The following is a 20,513-nucleotide window of genomic DNA, read 5'->3' as shown; positions in this document are numbered from 1 at the left end:
CAGGACGTGGATGGGACACCGGTGTCTCCACCTACAGCGGCTTAATCAGGCCACAGCTCAGGTAATTATAGTATCGAGAGAAGGTGAACAAAGGAAGGCATGTTTAGAAAACTGCACACACGATATTCATAATGAAATGCACTTCCAGTACGCGTGTCAGAAAATGTCACTGGGAAACGCTTTGATCTGTGTAATTATTACCTGTTATCGTGTACTTTTACGAGGTCTTTCATTACAATCACAAGCTGTATCCTTGAAGAACCCTCCACCCACCACCGCTCACTGATAACAGTTAACCATTAGAGCATTAGATCACACTGAAGTTTAGTTTTATGGCTTTGACTAAACTGAAGTGCTTTCTGCTTCAGTCTGACATCATTGGGAAGTACATATGTTTGTGGACTATTCACTTTGTTACGGGAATACATCTGGTTTTTGTAAGTGCTTAGTCAGTGTATTAACGACAGCAGATGGTGGTCAGTGCGCCCTCGATTTTGAGAAGTGGATAGGAGTAGCACAGGGTCAGAAACAACATTTATTTCAGCCACTTAGAAAGGGCCTATCTATAACAATCAATATCAGTTTAAGTTTTCATAAGAAGCTGCCGTTATATAAGCCAAATATCTCTCTCTCCAAACCAACCAGACTCCGCTGGCAAAAACTGTAATTTTACCTCACAGAACATGGGAGTTACTGGTCTACTGCTGCCGTGATTGGTTTGGTTTGATATACTGAGTAATCGATTATTAAATTAACGGCCAGCTATTTTGATTTAATAGATTCATTGGTTTAGGTGAAATAAACTCAAAATTCTGTGATTTCAGCTTCTTAAATGTGAATGTTTTCATGTTTCTTTACTCCTCTGTGACAGTAAACTAAATATTTTCAGGCTGTGGACAGAACAGCAACATTTAAGGACGACGTCTTGGCCCTTGGGAAACACTGATCAATGTTTTTCACCATTTTCTGACGTTTTTATGGCCCAAGCAATTAATCAGTTAATTGAAAAAGTAGTCAGCGGATTAGTAGAGAATGAAAACAATTAGTTAGTTAGTTAGTTGCAGCCCTAGTTTGGAGAGAGCAATATTTGGCTTCTGTAACAGCTGGTGGTGACTTAAAAAAAAAATATATATATATATATATATGTATGTATATGCAGCTCAAGAGGTAGAGCAGGTCGTCTAATAATTGCAAGATTGGTGGCTTGATCCCTGTGAGCTAATGGTTGAATGTGACATCTAATTATAAAAGCTGAATAATGCTGTATAAAGTTAAGTCCAATGACCACTTGGGGCTTTTTTAGGAGGCATATAGATGTTTTGCTGCTGACTCTGTCTACAGCAGTGTGTTTCTTGGCTTCCTACACCTGTACTCCTCTTTGCTTCTTCAAGCTGGGGGTGTGCTGACCACCATCTACTGAAGGTAATACACTGACTATGGATGAGTATCTCATACAACCCCAATAATCCATGTGCATATAGTTACCAAAGACAGAAGTGTTGGACAGAGACCAGCAGTTGAGAGTTGGAGACAGGCAACAGGTTTGGCAGCAGGTGTTTCAGGATCAGCCGACACGGCTGCCTCATCTGCTACGGAAACAAGAAAAGCTCAAATTGATCATCGCGTGAATCCTTTGGCAGACAGATAATGTTATTGTTTTTATTGGGATGGTGTTTGTGATTTTTCTGTGTAGTAATTGCAGGTATTAGATCAGGTGCTAACAAAGAACGTTAGTGGTGAAAACAAGGTGTCCTGCATACTGTTGAGTCTGCACCTGGTCCCCACTGTGTGGCCGTCTGTGATTGTCTAAAATGTCACATGACTGGTTGTGTTACATTGCTGAAAACCCTCTCCTTTCGTCCTTTTAACGCCTTTTTTTTTCTGCCCTAGATACAAACTGGCTTTGTCACTCTTTCACCACAGGCCTTATTGTTTTCGTTATTTGGGTTCTGGATCCCATTCAGTCCCGCTTTCCATTTATCTTCAGAGGAGAACGTAAACAATGCTGAAATGGAATACTGACAAATTTGTATGTGGCGCCAGAGTCAGCTGTGCTTCAATTGTGGTTCAAGTTTGACTTCATTGTTTGCCTTTTAAATTTGGCTGAATGTGAAGTCTTGAATGCCAAATTTCTCCAAATCCCTTTTGTCATGGTTTGTGGGTCTGACTGCGTTTATAAATCATTCTGCTAATGTGTTTTTTCATCAATAAGTTGGAAAAGAAGAGAAATGAATGACATTAAAAGCATCTTTTTATATGCTGTATATTAATAGACACATGTTAACAATGCTGTAATAGCGTTGTTATGGTGTTGTTATGTTGAAGCCCCCTGAGCTACACTTCCTGTCTCACCCAGAGCTGCTGTCATTGTCCTGGGAGTGGACACAGGAAGTGGAATTCTCCATGGCGACAACAGAGGAGTGGTGCTGTTTACTCCCACTGTTTCTGCCGCTCGTTTACAGAAGCCCCCAGTCGTATTTTTTAACAGACATTCTTCACGGCAGCAGCCTGTCACAGAGTTCAGTTTAACGTTGAATCAAGGGAGAACTGCCCTACCAGCAATGAAAATATACAACCTGACACGGCAACGACTTGTCACCGCTCTCTCAGGTGTTTTCACACCTGTAGTTTGGTTCATTTCGTTCTGAACAAAAAGAAAAAAAAGTGACACACAGTTTTGGTGAAAGTCATTCATGCATCATCAGGATCCACTTTGGGAATTCAAATTCCGGTGACTGACAGAAGTTAATGCAGCACTTTAATGCTTCTGATGTTTATATTTCTGTTCTTTAGTGTCACAAAATGCTCACAAAGAAATATAATGTAGACAAATGGAAATAATATAAACTTTATTAGTATTGTAGACTGCAAATTGCTGCATGTTATGAATAATGACTAACAGGTAGAGACAGAACAGGAATGATTCAGGGCTTATTGCTGTGGTATCACTGTCATGATTTAATGAACTGTTAAAGTACAAAGAATTGGATATAAACACAGGAGTTTTAAAGATTTTGACCTATTAATCAGAGAAAATACCCATCAGGGTTGCTCCTGTAGAAATTGTAGTATTTATTAGCACCTGTCAAATAACAACAAAGACTGAAGTTAATTGTCAGATTTAATCGAGGGTAACAACATCTATAAAGTGTCAAAAATAGTGAAACCATCCTGGTTTCTCAACGTCCAAGATGATGTCTTTTGTTTTGACGTTTAAAACCCAAAGATATTCAGTTTAATGTGATAATGAACAGAGAAAAACTACATTTTCTGCCATTTTGCATGAAACATTACTTACCATTACCAAGCCGGGCAACTGACTTGCTAGATTTAGTGGCCCAACGCTGCAGATGAATATGCTTCATGGTGGATCAGCAGATGGATTTATTTGTAATTCACCTTCTGGAAATCATGCTAAAACCACATATCTGCTATCATAAAGTCTTGTTGTTGGTTCATGTTAGGGTTTTCCTTTCACGCAGAGCACTAGTCCCTGGTTGAGTGGATGTACTCTGTTCTGCTGGATGAGAACACGTTGTGGAACAGAGCCTGTTGCTCTGCAGACCATTAAATTAGCAGAAAAATATAAAAAAATATTGCCCCTCACACTACAAACAAACCACACTAGAATCCACTTAGAAGTGGACCGAGACCCAAGTGGTCTTGGTCTGGTTGTTTAGTCTGCATCAGGGTTCGATCAACAGCTTTCACACCAGACGAAAAAAAAAATAACTGGACAAATGGTCAAGAGTTCATTTTACCCAACATTTAAAACATTTATTAGAAACGTGAAAGTACATTTTTACCTCTGTGTGGTTGTGTGTGATTTGAAATATTCCCTTTTCCAGCCTCTTTCTCTTTTTATGAGGGTCCATTAGAATTAATCCTGCAGTCATTTACAAGCTTTTTAACTTAACCTTGTACTTTGGATCTGTTGTTTTTTGTTCCACTGAAGATTTGACCGAAGCTGGTTGGATTAACAGCATTTTACGACAATATCCTTTTTTCCATGAAGGCTTATAATGTTCAAATACTGAGTCAGTGAATTTAGCTAAAAAGGGCATAGGTTATAAAGACATGGCAGACTGTTGCACACAGTAGCATGCAATGTAATTTTTTTTTTTTTTTTGCAATGTTGTCCTTGGAACTTCTGCTGTACTCTGAATTAATTTCCTTCCTTTGCTTTCTCCCTCTGCTCTCTCCACTCCACTTCAGGCAACAACAATAACAGGTCCTGCACAGCAAACACACACACACACACACACACACACACACACACACACACACACACACACACACACACACACACACACACACGGCTCCTCCCTCCCGTGTCATATTTTCTTGTCGGTTGTGTCACCTGTTGGTGTTCGGCGGTGGAATGTGCAGGGAGTTGGTGTTGGCCGGGCGCTTCATTCAGACTGAGCAGCCACAGTTATCCTCCGCTGTGTGCACAGACGGGCCGAAGAGGCCTTCAGTCATTTTTAATTACGGTGTGGACACTGACTCCAGCATGGACTCGCTCCAGCACCGCTCCGGCCCCACTGACTCAGGTGTCTTGTAACCTGAAATGCCAGCGGCGTGCAGGCTGACATGTTGTAGTTCATCAACTTCATGACTCAGACTGATGAAACACTTGTGTTTATTTTCCTTGGTTTCATTTCAGTTCGATCTTAATGATTTCCTGGATTAGTAAGTAGCGGTTTATTTGTTTAAGGAGCTGTAAATCTGAGTTCCCTGAATCTGTCCACATAATTATCTTGTTGTATATATAAGTTGCCCATGTTTATAATGCTAGAGTAACCTTAATAAACAGTGGATTTAAAGCTAAACCAAATTAAGCAAAAATAATAAAACCATACTAGTGTTTTTGAACGTTTTAGCTCCTTGGCTACAAATCCTTCCATACTTTTTGCTGTTCATTTCCAAATAGCCTTCATGCTGTACAGTTTTAGAATCGACAGGTTACTTCAGGAAACACTGGCGGCAGCAACTTGACGATTGCGCAGTAAACATTAAAAGTCCACAGGAATGAATGAACAAATTAATGAATTATCTTTTATTTACAGCGTGCTTTTTGCAGCAGAGCCATTTCTAAGATGCATTGCAAACCCAGGCAATTTTCTCAATGTAACAGGCCTGTGTCATATGAAGAAAATGTAGGCTCAGCCTCGCACTGTAATTTTACTGTTTAAAAATAAAATACGATGTAATGGAACTTCCTGCAGATATATATATGATCAAGTATATATGTTTCTCCACATCATACACTTTATCTATGGTTTACATTTTTGGTTATCCTGTCATTGAGTGATTTTTCCATTGCTTCATGCACATAATAGCTATTTACAGACTGGGTGGAATAAAACACCGAAATCTTCTTTACAATAATTCGTTATGTTTATTATTGGGTGGGCAAGCTCAATAAAATATGCTAAGTTAATATTAGTGTATATGATGGAATTGTGGCATTAAAATGTGTCCATGGAAACATCCAGCTGGCTACATCATATCCTCGTAGCGAGTCCTGGATATGATAAAGAAAAGAGCAGAAAATCCTTCTGTTTTGAGAGGCTGGAAGCAGCGTTGTTAAATAATCAAATAAATGATGAAGCGAGTTGTTTCTCCCTGCCTTCTCTTCCCCAGACATGAGGAAACTCAGGCAGGCTGCAGGAAGGTTGCAGGGGCGCAGCATTATAATTTGAGAATAACAAGCGACTACAAGTCGGTTAATCAGCAGTTTATTGCTGTTAATTATCTTACAATGTAAAGTTAAGCCTGTTATCCTGAAAACAAAAGCCCACTGCTCTGATGATGATGACACACTCTGGAGTTTGAGTTCAGTGCCTGCCTGCCTGCAAGACTCAATTAACAAAGTGTTCAATTTAACTGTTAGAAAAACATCTGTGCCTTCTGAAAGATTATTAATAATTTCTTACGGCTCATCAACAGACTCATTAAACAAACATTTGGCATTAATTTGAACTCTAATTAATGTGGAACGGGCGAACAATAACGCAAAAGGAGGACACCGCAGCTGTAGTGTTGTTGAGATTTCAACCTAACATGTTTCCTTAATCTCTGATGCCATATCATGCTAGTTTTCCGATTTATTACAGTAAATATCTTGCACATTTCTTCTTCTCTTCTTCTCAAAATCAAGTCAAGGAAAGATCCTCTATCATGTGGTCTGAAACGTGTGTTTGGATTAGAAAATGGTCAGCTGGTCAGTCCTCCAGCGTGATGTCCGGAGGGAGACCTCAGGTAGCATCTGCGGAGAGTTTCCTGGACTTAACCTCCAGTAAACCCTCAGCTCTGAGGGCACTGCTGAAGTTGCTGAACAAACCATCTGTTGGACAAATTGTTTGAACCGTATCAATAATGAGCTGAAGTACATAAACAGGCGTGTTGGCTCGTGGTATTCCTCTTTTTCATTTCTTGCTTTCCTTCCTCTCTTCCGCTCTCACTTTCCCACAGCTCAGGTTTCAGGAAACCGACATCCTCTCCTCTCTCTGTGTCTGTATCTGCTTCATTTTCTCATTTCACTCTCTCTTTCTGTGACCTCTCACTCGGCCCTCTTTTCTCACCCTCGCTGGCTCTCTGAATATTTCGGTCAGAGCTCGTGTTCCACACCCCAGCCACCGCTTCCTACTCATTAGTGCTTCCAGAGACAGACGGAGAGACTGGAGAGTCGTGTGACTGAGTGCACAACATGCTTCAGATGTAGTAAACTATGTGTGCAGGTCTGTGTTTCACCTCGGGCACCGAATCCATGTTAGTGTCAGTGCATGGGAAAGAAAAACAAGTCTTCCTCCTGGGCCTAAAGTTAATTCAGACCGGATACTATTCACCTCCACTCCCTTAAATTCACCTTGACTCATTCCTCTCTGATGGGTCATCGGAGTGGTAGATCTAGCTGAACTAGATATTAAAGCTTTATTAGTGTATTTATTTTCAGGTAATTGTTTTAGGCTTGTCTTGTCGATGTATAAGAAGCTGTCTGTTTTTATTATTTTCCCAGGCGTCTCAATACAGCCAATGTGAAACAGGCATCAAACGCTTGTGACCTCCTCATCACAGGTTCTGCCTTTAGTAGGGCTGAGGGATTTTGGAAAAAATATCTAATTTGATTATTTTGACTGATACTGCAATTGTGATATCGTTTGCGATAACAGAGGCAATGATCACTTTTACGTCGTTATTGTTATTTTGATTGAAAAACATGTTAAAATGACGTTTTTTAAAGTCTGTAGAATCTGATTTGTAGGACAGGACATCTCTGCCTCACAACATTCATTAATTTAAAAGTTTTTTTGACTCACATTTTGCCTTAAACAAATTGAAAATCTCAATAATATTTTGATTAATTGAGCAGCCCTAGCCTTCAGTGCAGTGTTGTGCACATTTTAACAAAAGATTTCTGCTTTTCAGTTTGTTAAATTTCAAGATATTTTTAAGTCTGAAAGAAAGGTGAAAGTATTCAGTGCTTTGCAAGAAAAAAAAAGCAAAAATGTGATACCTCACATTTATCTTGGGGGGTCCTTAACAGCTGGTTGGGACCCTGTGGCTAGATCAGATCAAAGTGCTGTGGAAAAGGAGAAACGTGCTGCAACACTGTTTAGTTTTAGTTTAGTAGAGAACGGATCAGACTGTGATCAGGTCTATTTCAGCTGATATTGATCCATCATTTTGCCCAGATTTTCCCCAAGACTGAGCCTGAGGACTGGCTCAGGGCATCTCTTATTTTGGTGTGAAATTGCTTTCTTTCACCACAGAAAAAGTTGTCATCATCACTTTAAAACATCATCTGGAGACGCAGAGCTACTTTCAGACACTAAAAAGCACCAATAAGCTGCTCTGAGAAAAATATTTCCTGTGTTAGCAAATCTACTGATGCAGTCATTCCCAAAACGAAAGTCCAGGTTCTGGAGCAGTGAGCACAGTCTACACACAAAGGTTTTGAGGAAACATTTGCATGTATTAACTGCAATTTTCACAAAACCCCAAAACCGAAATGTTAAAGACGCTGACTGCAGTGCTGGCATCCTGCACTCCTCGTTTTTCCGTTGACCCAAATTAGCGTCAAACATGGTCATTCAGCAGTGAGTTAAATACAGGGAGAAGGTACAGTAGGCTGTGGTGCCATATCCTCATGTTACAGTCAATTTACCACACAGTCTAGAAAGAAAGTTAACCTCTGTCAAACGTTCACTTGTGGACAGACTTATTGGTGTGACCCAAAAATGGTTGGTGCACTTTTCCAAAGGAAACTGTGTAAATTTTCAGATATGTTCTGAGTTCGGTCAGCTGTAGTCAGAGCTGCAGAATAAAGCCCCACAATAATGTAGACCAGGTTATATCCTTACTGTCAGAATATGGTGAAAATAGTCATCACAATGCCCACATCCACAAATTGCTTGTTTCTTGAAACCAACTGTTCAAATCTAAAGATATTCAAAATAGCACTTGAGACCATTTAAAGTTGGATTTCCTACTAGTAAAACATCTTTTTCATGTAAATTGATGTCAAAATGTTGCCAGTGTCATTAAGTGATGTAAAATAAAATGCATAATGGCGTCTGCAAACTCCTGTGTTGTTTGTCCTCATCTGTGCAAAGAGGCTGCACTTCAGAGGGCTCCGTTGTGGAGCACACTTGTCGAAGAAACTAATCAGTTTGTCTCGGTCAGCCATGTTTTTGTTTACTTTTAGTGTTATGCATCTGGAAAGCTTTGAGGACAAAAGTTGGAAATTTCACCTGGGAAATTCTGATCTCCGACATTGTCTGGAGTGCAGCATAAATACTGGAAAGATCCTTTGTGACGTCATCCATTGGTTTCTGCAGATCCGTTTTGAAATGTCACAGTGTGGCGGCCATGGCCATCGCCGTCGGCTAACTCCCGGCCAATCCAAAAAACGTGCAAAGAGATGGAACGTGAGTGGAGCTCAGACGGCTGAATGAAGGAGCTTCGTAGCAGCCAGCCACCTATGATGGCATCCACCTGTCACCCAAAGTAGACACGCCCTTAATTATGCATCACTTTAAGCGTTAATATAATTTTAACGTGAGAGTTTGAAAAAATTCAGCCTCTGTACAGTTGCCATAAATGGAGAAATTAGCTTTAGAGACCAAATCTGTTTTTGTACAAGGCTGCAAAGATATTTGTTTCTGCTTTAAAGTTGAGAATGTTAATATGGAAATTTACAGGGAGTGGAGTTTGCCCCAAGTGGCCATTTGAGGAACTGCAGTTCAGCGTTGGTGTAATTTTCCAGTCTCGGAGGCTGCTGTTGGTAAACTACTAATGATGAGCTAACTGCAAACAAGCTAGCCAGCTGAGACGTGTACTGCCCCTGGCATTTTGTTTTCAGGATTGTGCATAATTTCATTCAAAAAGTTTTAATGAAGAAAGGCAAAAAACTGTCTGAGTTAATGAGTTTGTTAACTGATAGGAGGACAGGAACTAGTTGATTTCGTCTCAAAATTTTACTGTTAAATGTTGGTGTGACCAGAAGTAGAAACTGCAAATCCTCACATTTGAGAATTTGATTGCTGATAGTTGATGATTATTTTCAGTCAGTCAACTACTGAACTAATTAGCAGCTGATGTGTTACTCCAGTAGAGTCAAAGAAGCCGGAGGAGAATCATAACTCTTCGGTTGACGAGGTCAAGGCCGTTCTCTGTGAGCTGCAGCGTTGCCTCCAGGCTGAAGGTGAACTATTTCTGTTGGACGCTGCAGAGGCAGAGTTGTGTTACACTCTGATACATTTGTGGGGCAAAGAATGGTGACCCGTAATTAAGTGTGTGTGTTCGTGTGTGTGTTTGCGGAGCGTGCTGGTGCTCGTATGGCACGTTCACTGCCACATCAATCAGCTGACCCCTCCGTTCCTTTCATACTGCAGCTGGGGCTACTGCTCCTGCAGGGCTTAAGTCATCTCCAGTGGGCAAACGTGAAAATACCGGCGAATACAATCTGCATCCACGCTAGATTTTAATGTTTTTTGAGAACCTCTCTGTCCACACTAAAATGCCAAAATCACGAGGAAATGGCTAAATCACAAAGAAATTGTGCATTTTCATCCAACATCTAGCAAAGAGACACATCCTGTCTTCTAAACCTTTGAAAGAATAAGGAAATTCACACCCAGAAAATCCCTTTTAACAGGGAAAAGATGGAAGAAACCACAGAGGAGGGATTCCTCTCTCAGGATAGACAGACATGCAAGAGATGTTGCGTGTACAGAACAGCAAAGTCACAATAAAAGCAGAATATCACATAAAATGGTCATTCTGATTTTGCCACATAAATACTTTTATCTCAACCAGGTGAACAGTGAATCCTGTGTTGTGACACTGAACCAAAATCTTTATTTTATGATACACAAACACAACTATTATATTAACTATTTTGATCATTGATGAAAAGTTTTGAGTATTTTTAAGAAAAAAGGTGCAAATTCTCTGATTTTAGCTCCTTGAATGTGACTTTCTTTTTTTTTTTACCCCTCTATGACAGTAAACTGAACATCCTCATGATCAACATTTTTCACCAGTTTCTGACAGTTTATGGACCAAACAACTAATTGATTAATTGCAAAAATAATCGACAGATTAATCGACAGTAAAAATAATCTTTAGTCACAGCTCTGTTAAAGAGAGCCTCTACTGCTTCACAGAACCAGACTGAGCATGTGAAGGTTTGTGCCATCAAGAAATATAGTCCATTTTGTTCACATGTATTCATCCAAACAGGCTCACTGCAGTTTATAATGGATCTTTTGACAGCAGGTATGACAGAAATGAGACAGAGGAGCTGCTCAAACTGCAGACAGCAGGCCGACAATTCAGACAAGCCAGAGATCCGACCAATCCAAACTGTTAATTGTTCTGGCGGTTGATCGGCCACTGTGACCTCCCTCAGACTACACGTCAAACACTTTTAACACCTGCTCTTGACATGCCTTCGTAGGACCGACTGCACTCACACTAACGCATGTGGAAGCTGTTTTCTGGGAGTGCCGCAGGCGTTGTTTTATTTTCTTTCTTATATCGACCATGTGACAAATCAAAGCACATTCTTTAGAAAGTTCGGTTTTCATGTACGTGAGCAGCTTTCAAGACCTTCCTTTTTCTTTACAGTTGGTTTTATGACTGTTTGCAGTGTATGTGTTTTATGTCTGAAGTGCAATTTCCTCTGCCCTGTAACACTGAGGGGGGTTGGGCTGTTTTTGAAGGTAGCAAAGGACTATTAAAAGCAGGGAAATGAGTCTCTGTGTGGTATGTATGCTGCATAACAGAGTCGGGCTCCGTGTGCCTTATCTGTGTCTTTATCTGTGCTGTAATGCACTGCCATAATTAGCACCTTCTTTCACACGCGTGACACAGGTAGAGACCAATAAACTAAGCACATTCTCATGTAATCACACCCTTTTGTTACAGAGCTTTACAAAGTGCTTTCCAAATAAAAGAAAAAAGCACTCGGAGGCTGACTGACTCAGTCAACAATAAACCCTTCAAACCTGTTGCTATACATCCAAACATACATCCATCACGTGAAGTATATATATATATGTCAAATCATGTTCATGTCTGCAAACTTACCTGTAAGATTCTAAAGCACAGTTTTTATACCACATGTGGCGCAGGAACAACAAATTATTATTTGGTCAATATTCAATAAAAATCCTTTTCAGTTTTTCAGCTGTCGCGCTGACAGACAAATGAGTGAAATCATGACCTCATGGGTAAATTACATCACAATTATGAACGAGTATAATTGGTATGGCCAGAATGTCTGGTAATAAAAATAGTAACTACCAGATGACACGCCTGTCTTTGGGTAATTCAGCCAAGATGTGAACCTGAAGGGCTGAGCACATGTCACGTCTGTCCAATTAGAAACACACCCAGTGCTGGCATGCAGTAGATTAAGAAAGCATTGTTTTGTTTTGTTTTTATCTAAATTAAAGGGTTAATAGATGAAGCATCCAGAAATCTACTTGCCTTCAATTTTTACTTGTTCCTGTACAAAATTGCTTATTTATTAGAGGTAATCTAGTAACAGCAAAGACTAAAATTAAATGTCATGTTTAATCTCAGGTTGCGATGTCTATAAAATGTCAGGAAATAGTTAAAAACTTACATCCCAGTTTTTCACAGTCCAAGCTGATGTCTTTAAATGTCATGTTTTTTCAGTCTAAAACCCAAAGATATTCAGTTTAATATGATAATAAATGAAGAGAAGTGGGAAATCTCCATTTTTGGGAGGATGAAAACAGCATTTTTTTTTTTTTTTGAAAAATTACTTCAACGATTCAGTAATTATCAAAATATTTTAATAGTTTTATCATTTTATACGGCTTGCCTGGTTGGGAAAGTGGGTTGCCAGATTTCCTTTACTCACCCCGGGCAAGTTGGCAATCCTTGTTGTTGAGCCCTGACATCCAAGTAACATTCCTAATTTATAATTGACAAAATTATTGCCAGTATTTGACAGTTTTATTGCTACATCAGAAGACTATTTTTGTTTTTCCAGTGATTAAAAAAACAGTATAAAACATGTTCTTGTTTGCATGGACTTTAGTGATGGGAATTACGTCTCTTTGAACGGAGCTGGATCATATGTTATTTTGTTTTAAGAGGTCGAGGATTACTGGAGTTATCTGCAAAATAATCACTAGGATGATGACAGGGTAAGATTTTGATCAGATTTAAATGGACAAATCCTGATAAATAGTAAGACAGCTTATTCAAATAATAATGCTTTGTGCAAAAGGCTCATTTTACAGCCAACTTCTGACTATCGGGCTTCCCACCTGCTTTTAACACGATGTTATGATCTCTGTTCGTCATTATGTGTGATTGGTCGCACGCACATACACATCAACACAACATTCAGTCATGGCCGACGAGGACGTGGAGAAAAGCTCATCCTATCGTTCTCTACTTTGACTGAAATTTGTGAATGAAAAAGAGTTTGAATGCTGCATCAGGAGTGATTGTTTTCAGGCATTACCTTGGTCTTAAAAAGGTCAAAGGCCTGGGGTTTCAGCTGTTTTGTTGCTTGCAATCCTGTGACATGTCGCTAATAAACATGGCAGCTAAATTTGGAGCCGTCAGATTCACAAATGAACCCACAGACACGTGTGGACTAGATGTGAGAGTTCACAGTCCAGCGCCAATTCACACACCTCAGTGCAACACATAGAAATTCCCAGCGGCTAAAGGTGGAACACAAAGCCACCACAACATTAGGAGACATGAATACACGAGCTTAGCCTTGATGACAGTGACACACACACACAGTTCTTCAGAGGGATGACTTCACATCGTAGAAAGCCGACCAAACTTGATCCTTCACTCGTCGGCAACAATGGCAGCCATAGAAGAGTCTGACTCACACGACTGAACCTCTCCTTCACTTCCTGTCAGAGGGAACCTCCATACAGGCATCTCGCAGCAGACAATCAGCCTCCTGCATGAATGTTTTCTTATTTTTCTCTCATATTTCTTCTCAAACAAAATCCTACGTGGGATCCATGAAACGTGTCTGTTCTCACCCGCCTGATTAAGCTGATGAATCGTGTTTTATCCTAAATTGGATGCACCTGCCAGGAAATTTGCAATTAGCATTAAGAAACGCCCAGATACATCTGTACAAGAGCAGCAGGCAGATGCATCCCTGGTGTCCACAGCTGTCCGTTTGGGAATAATCCAGCCTTAATAACGGCTAAACCGTGGACCGGGACATGTCAGACAGGTCTACAAACTCTCTTTAGAAGGTCAGGAAAGCGACAGCGATGTCCACAGTGAAACGTTGCCGATGGTTGATGACATTGCCATTTTTTGGGGGGATGGTGGGGGGTTACTGTTCCATAACAGAAAAACAGACTTGCTCACCACTGTAGTTACCGACACTTCCCACTGTCTCACATCCCTGCCAGGGGAGCGTCCAACGTACATCCCTGTGCCAGATTTAAAAGTTTAAAAAGTTCTTCATCTTCACATGTTAGTCAACATACTACCTCAAATGCACAAAGCTTTTAAATCACAATGTTGTGCTGGTAGAAGACACAGTGGCTGATGACTGTCAGCCATGATGGCATCATTCCAAGCTCTACCCCGAGGGCACTGTTGAATTTTGATCTTACCTAAGAACAAACAGCAAGACCAAAAGTATAGCTGAATGCCACAAAGGTGCGTCACGCACAATTTCAGATCACATCTTTTCATAGGAACAATTCATGCATGAGGCCTCATGTTCAGATTACAGAAAGAACACAAAGAGTGCAGTTTTCTTCTGATTATTTAATATTTTAAATAGAATAAGTAAATTTGCAAGCATTCTGGGTTCTTAAATCCTTCATAAATTACATTGTCAGACCCACAAAAAATAAATATGCATGTTATTAAACAAATCCATCCAGATGTTTTGATGTAATGTTTGAAAATCTGTCCACTTGTTTAAAGCATTTTGCTTTATTGAATAGAAAAGGACTTTTTATTTATTCATGAAAACAAACTATTGTTTCTGCGTTTCGCTCATGCTACAGGTTGTTTGAAGCCACTGATCCCAAAGTACAGATAAGTTCCAACATCTTAACTTTGGTGAACTCTGATAACATCTGACCTGAAGTTTAACTCGTTCAAAGGAAGAACGCACACAGTCTATTGTTTGTTTTACATATCCAGAACATGCTCTGCGTGAATTCCAGCTTTTAGATGATCCTGGGTCTGTCCGGATCTGCCACGTCTCTGGAAAAGTCCCCTCACGCAGATTCCAGGTCAGATTACTTGACTGTGATTCTTAATCCCTGACCATTCAGGTGACGTAACCGGATCCGTTTGTGGGTCAGTTGTTTGAGGAGACGAGAGGCCGCTGCAGGTTTCCTCCAGCTGTGCTCGGATTGCTCCGTCACCTCCTCAGAAAGCACAAACCTCGAGCTTATCTGTACCAGACCTCACATACGTACATACGTACACACGCACACACACACACACACACACACACACACACACACGTACACGCACACACACACACACACACACACGGAGTGCTCAGGTGACATGACATCATGCCTCAAACATTTTCTCCTCTTCTTTTCTCACTCTGTTTCTTTCTGTCTTTTTGTTTTCGTGTCTTGTTTCAGTCTGAGGACACTTTTAGCAGAAGAAAAGCTGCAAGTTTGATACTTTGCACTGACGGCATCACTCACATATTGCTGAGACGATGTATTCAGAGTGTGAAAGTGCATCTGTACTATGTGTGTGCGTGTGTGTGGGAACAGAATTTTTTGTTTAGTTGGATAAAGTGCAACAATTGTGATGATGTTGACCTTTTGGAAGTTTTATTATCACAGTTGGCCTTTAGCACGTAGGCCTGAAGAATGAAAAGCATAAATGTTATCTATAAAGATATTTTATTCTTGGACACAGTAGAATTCACTAAAACATTTTTGTGCATCTCTTGGATAACAACTCAGCTTATGGGTGTGGCTTCAGTGGCAGGACTTATGTCGATTGTTAGACATTTGGAATAACTGCACGCTAATTTCTGTAAACAAATATCTGCGTATGAATGCAGCATCTGCAGGAAAGGGACAAGATTTTGGTATCATAAGTGTTCTGGTTTCCGTTTGTAGGCGAGTGGGCTTTAGTTGCATGCAGGTAAACAGTCTGCACGGACAGCAAAAGAGCTAGGAAGGAGTGCATTGGCTGACATGCAATCCTGGAACCCACTGGTTATCAAAACAGTTTAGCTTTTTAAATTTACCTACCTTCATTTGCAGATATCAGATTATCCATGTAACAGCTTATCCTTTAAGGGTCATGGAGGGCTGGAGTCTATCCCAGTTAAAATTGGGCAAGTGGCGGGGTTCACCCTGGACAAGTTGCTAGTTCATCACAGGGCTGACACATAGTGACAAACAACCACTCACACATTCACACCTATGGGCCATTTAGAGTCACCAGTTAACTTGTTAAACTGCATGTCTTTGGACTGTGGGAGGAATCCAGAGTATCCGGAGAGAACCCACATGGACACGAGGTGAACATGCAAACATGCCTCGGTCACAAACTCCCCAGCACCCCAGCCGGCTCAGGGATTTGAACTCAGGACCTTCTTGCTGTGAGGCAGCAGTGCTAACCACCGTGCCACCGCTCAATATAATGTGTCATGTTTAAACTCAGACACCGATGTTTGACTTGTCACTTTTTCTGAACACGGAGCAACAAGTAGCTCTGCACTCTTTTGCTGTCAAATTAAGCTCCAGGGGATAAAAGTTAGGGCTGCGAGATATGATAAAACAAGTCATATTGCGATTATTTTGACTGAAATTGCGATACGCGATATGATCAGTGGGAGCGAACTCACCAGTCTACTTTTTAAAATGAAATAAAATACATTAAAACATCTGCATTGTTCTCAACTTCTGGTATCTTTCGCGATTAAATAAACACCTGCTGAACTTAAACCGGCTCACTATGGCTGCTGTGACTTATACTATTCCTTCCTTCATTGTAATAGTATCCAGCTCATCCGCCAAATATTTATCAACAAGTATTAAATAAAAACCGGTAAGACTGCTCTGTTTGTCTTTTGTCTGAAAACCAGATCCGCCCATTTCATTTCTCTGCCAAATAATCTGTTTGTGGGTTGCAGCACTTGTTGTTGACACTCGACTTAGTTTAAGTGCCCTGACTCCTTAGCTTCATTTGAAAAAGTCTGTAATTTGTGTCTAATTAATAAGTTTAATCTTTTAAATTTTGTGTGACAATTTGATTTAAGCAAAAGATGTAAAATGTGCTTCCCCTCCAAAGCTGATCTGCCTTTACATTCCTCTCATGTCACCTTGATCAATTCTAGCACAGTTGTCTGTAAATCAATAAAAACAGCAAGATAACAGTGAAGGTAGTTATCACTGGGGGACGCTCTGTGTTCGGGAAGGTTTGTCGGTGTCTTCCTGGAGGAGACGTCTGTCCGTTAGTTGATTGTCTTCATGTGATGGTAAACAGAGGAGCAGCCAGCACGGCCCTGTGCCGTCCCGCCCTGCCACAACCCTAAATCCCCCCTCCCTATCCTTTAAGCAGCAAGCTGACCATCTGTTCCAGGCGCTGGGCCCTAACCCACTCAAAACACACACACACACACACACACGCAGACGAACATGGAAACACACACACAGTACAATCACTCAAGCAGGAAACACACCAACACTCATGACGGTCAGTTAATACCTGCTAATAGTGTGCATGGTTTCAGCCTGATGCAGTTAGATCGAGTGCTTCATGTGAGGTTAAAAAGGTGTTTTTCTGTCTCGTGTGTGTGTGTGTGTGTGTGTATTAGTAAAGGGGGAGAGGTCCTGTGTTTGTGTTTGTGTGGCTCTCATGGTTATATGAAAGTTGCTGAGGCGACACATGGCATGAGAGCGTGGACGTGAGGCGACAGGAAATGACCAGGAGTGCAGCGCTGTATCATTTCCCTGCTGGAGTCCTCTGTGATCCATTCTGCACACCAACTTTATGTTTTCCTGCTCCATTTCCTGTTTTCACTTTTGTTTTCTGATGTGCTCAATGCTGCTCGTGCAGTTTGAGCAGATGAGGAGTGCGATCTGCTTTCCTCTTCATCCGTTTTGATACTGAAGATAAATTTAAATTAAAATGCAGATCAGTTTTACTGAAATTCGGAAATTAAAGGACTATGTTCTCTGTGTTGCAGCAGGTTTTATTTGTCCAGCCTGGGAGAGAAGGCAGAGTATTCTGTTTAAGGCTAAGCTATGAAATGGACTGTAATTTTGTATTGAAAGGAAAATGTTTGAATGCTACAACTGTTTTTGGTGTCTTATAAACCCCTGAGGCTTGGGCACTTTTTGTGCATGACATGAAAATAAAAGGATGTAAATATTTCAGGAACAGTCAACAATCAGACATTTTCCTAATTGATGTAATGATGATGTAATTCCAAACCGCATTTGATCATTTTCGGTGTCATACATGATGGTACACTGTATTTCTGCAGGTCAGACAAAACAAAACGTATGAAGAAGCTAACTTGGGCTGTGGGAAATGGGGGATTTTCACTACTGTCTGACATTTTACAGACAAATTTAATTAGTCATCAGATTAAAGCTATAATATGAAACATTTCTGCATTAAAATGTCTAAAATTTCTAGACATGTTATATACTTTGTTAAGATGTGCACTTACATTGTCCCAGATGTTTCGAAAAATGTTCAAATCCAGAGAAGTCTGTAATTTATTCAAGGTAATGGTGCATTTCCTACTAACCATTAGCTGCTGTAACTTCTGGGAAATCATTGGAGAGTGAGGAAGGAATGAGGTGAACATGATTCCACCCGAGTCTGCTGTGGTGGCTGTTTAACAGTTAAGACAACAACTCCCATGATCCCACTCTACTTCAAAATGTCATCAAACTACATCTTTTGTTAATGTTTTAATGTGAGAGACTCATAGCAGCAGAACATTGATATTATGTGTTTATTCAATAATGAAAATAATCATTAGTTGCAGCCTCAATATTTATTGTAGGATGTTTAAGTTACTGATTCAAATCAGTGATCAAACGGATCTGTAGATACTCAAAAATCAATTGTAGAAGAGGCAGAGATGCTGATTCCTGCACAACCTTTAGCTCTTTGTAGACCAGAATGCAGTGCAGCCACAACACGTGTTGCTCTTTGACTTAATAGCAGCAACTTAAGTGACACAGTGCGCCACTCCTTTCTCCACCCGCATGAAAAAGCCACAGCTGATAGCAACAAGTCAGAGCCTATTCCTCTGCTTTGAAAACCAAAATCTTAAGTAAAAGTTGACGAGACGAGTGGAAGCAAAGTGGGTACAGCAGCTGACATAGTGACTCCTGGAATGCATTGAACTTTTCAGACCGTAATGATATCAGGGTTTGATATAAAGGATGAAGACATTTGCTGCTGCGGCTGTTGGAGCTCTGATGCGATGCTGAATATATTGTTTATCACTGTTTAAAGATGTGCTGACGGCCAAATGTTGCTTTATTACCGAACCCTGTCTGCTGTATGTGTAAGTGCATTGTGTACTGCTGCTAACCCAACCACTCAAAAATAACTTTGGGTTCATTCAGATGCAGCCGATCAAGAGTTTGTGCGACAGGATCGTCCAAATCCTGCTGATAGTGAAGAAATCCCAGCGGCGGCTCAGTCATCAAACCAGTCTTTCTTCCTCTCTGTCTCTTTGGCCTCTTCTCACCCCATGATGTCCCTCTGCTGTGTATTAAAGAGGGAACTTGTGAATGGCGTGATTGTGTATTCAGTAAAGAGGATGGCAGCTGCCGACCTCGGCGTTGGCGAGAGCTTATGTGTGTGTTTGGGAGTGTGTATGTATGTGTGTATGTGTGTGTGTGTTAATGGTAATCCTGTAGATCCTGATGACTTATCCTTCATCCTTTATGAGTGTGCATGTCGGGCTCCGGCAAAATAATTTGGCCCTTTAGTAGATTGCATAATGGCACATGAAGTCTTTGTGTCATAATCTGACAAATTTCGTAATCTGGCAGATTGCAGAGGGCCGTGGCCTGGTTTTAGAATAATTGAATCGTTGGTAAAGGTCTGCTTCGATTGCAGTATACACAGTGTCATACCTGCTAGTGCTTTGCTGTTTGATATGTAATAGGCCTGGAACTACTTTTGATGGATGTATTGTCCCAGAAATAATTGTGATAAATGATTGATTGAAGGATTATTGTCATTTTAAGACAATTTTATGCCACTGATGATAATACAATAGTGTAATAATGCACATACACCCTTTCAAAGAGCAACAGACTTTTAATTCAGACAGAAGACAGCAAGAGGACAGAAATTACGAAAAAAGCAAAATGTGTGTCAGCCAGGGATGGGTATCATTAAGATTTTATTGATACCAATATCGATACTGATACTGCTTATCAGTGACAATACTTATTCATACTGTTATTGATATTACTCACCGTGATTTAGTGCAAAAAGTCCAGGGACTATAGAGTGAAAAAACATGCCTTTTGGTGGTAAATAAATAAGTAAATAAATAAATAAATACATGATGTGAGAGTTCCTGAGTTATTGCATTTAGCTGCATTTTCATTCAGTTCAGTAAAGTAAACCCAAACATTTGTCTTGTCAGCTGTTAATGTAACGTTAAAAAAATACTCATAGCAGTATTGTTCGTCAAAGAGCTTATCAACATACCAGTTTAGTACTGGGTCATTTGGTTCAGGCGCTGTGGAAAAAATGCTCAGCACTGCTAACAAGCCTTCTAATGTCAGAGAAACTGCTGTTTTCTCATGTAAACAAACATAAAAATAAAATCAATGATTTAGGAAATATAGACAAGACCTTGATCATTTTGACTGACCTTGATAAGTTGATCGCATATGTTTACCTATTTTGTGTTGATGTTGGTATTTTCAGTTTTTTAAGCTTGAGAGAAGTGATCTTAAGTGTGTTGATCAGTGTTTGTGTCCTTCTCCTCTGTTTTATAG

General features: G+C 40.3%; 1 protein-coding gene across 12 annotated transcripts in view; it reads left to right on the top strand.

The window, feature by feature from the left end:
• Positions 1-20,513, top strand: part of myo9aa (myosin IXAa) — a 160,490-nt gene that overhangs the window by 16,283 nt on the left and 123,694 nt on the right. The window lies entirely within an intron of this gene.

This window comes from Lutjanus erythropterus, chromosome 1, assembly GCF_056507025.1.
Source record: "Lutjanus erythropterus isolate fLutEry1 chromosome 1, fLutEry1.hap2, whole genome shotgun sequence".
Taxonomy (NCBI): Eukaryota; Metazoa; Chordata; class Actinopteri; order Lutjaniformes; family Lutjanidae; genus Lutjanus; species Lutjanus erythropterus.
This window is presented reverse-complemented; position numbering and strand designations above follow the sequence as displayed.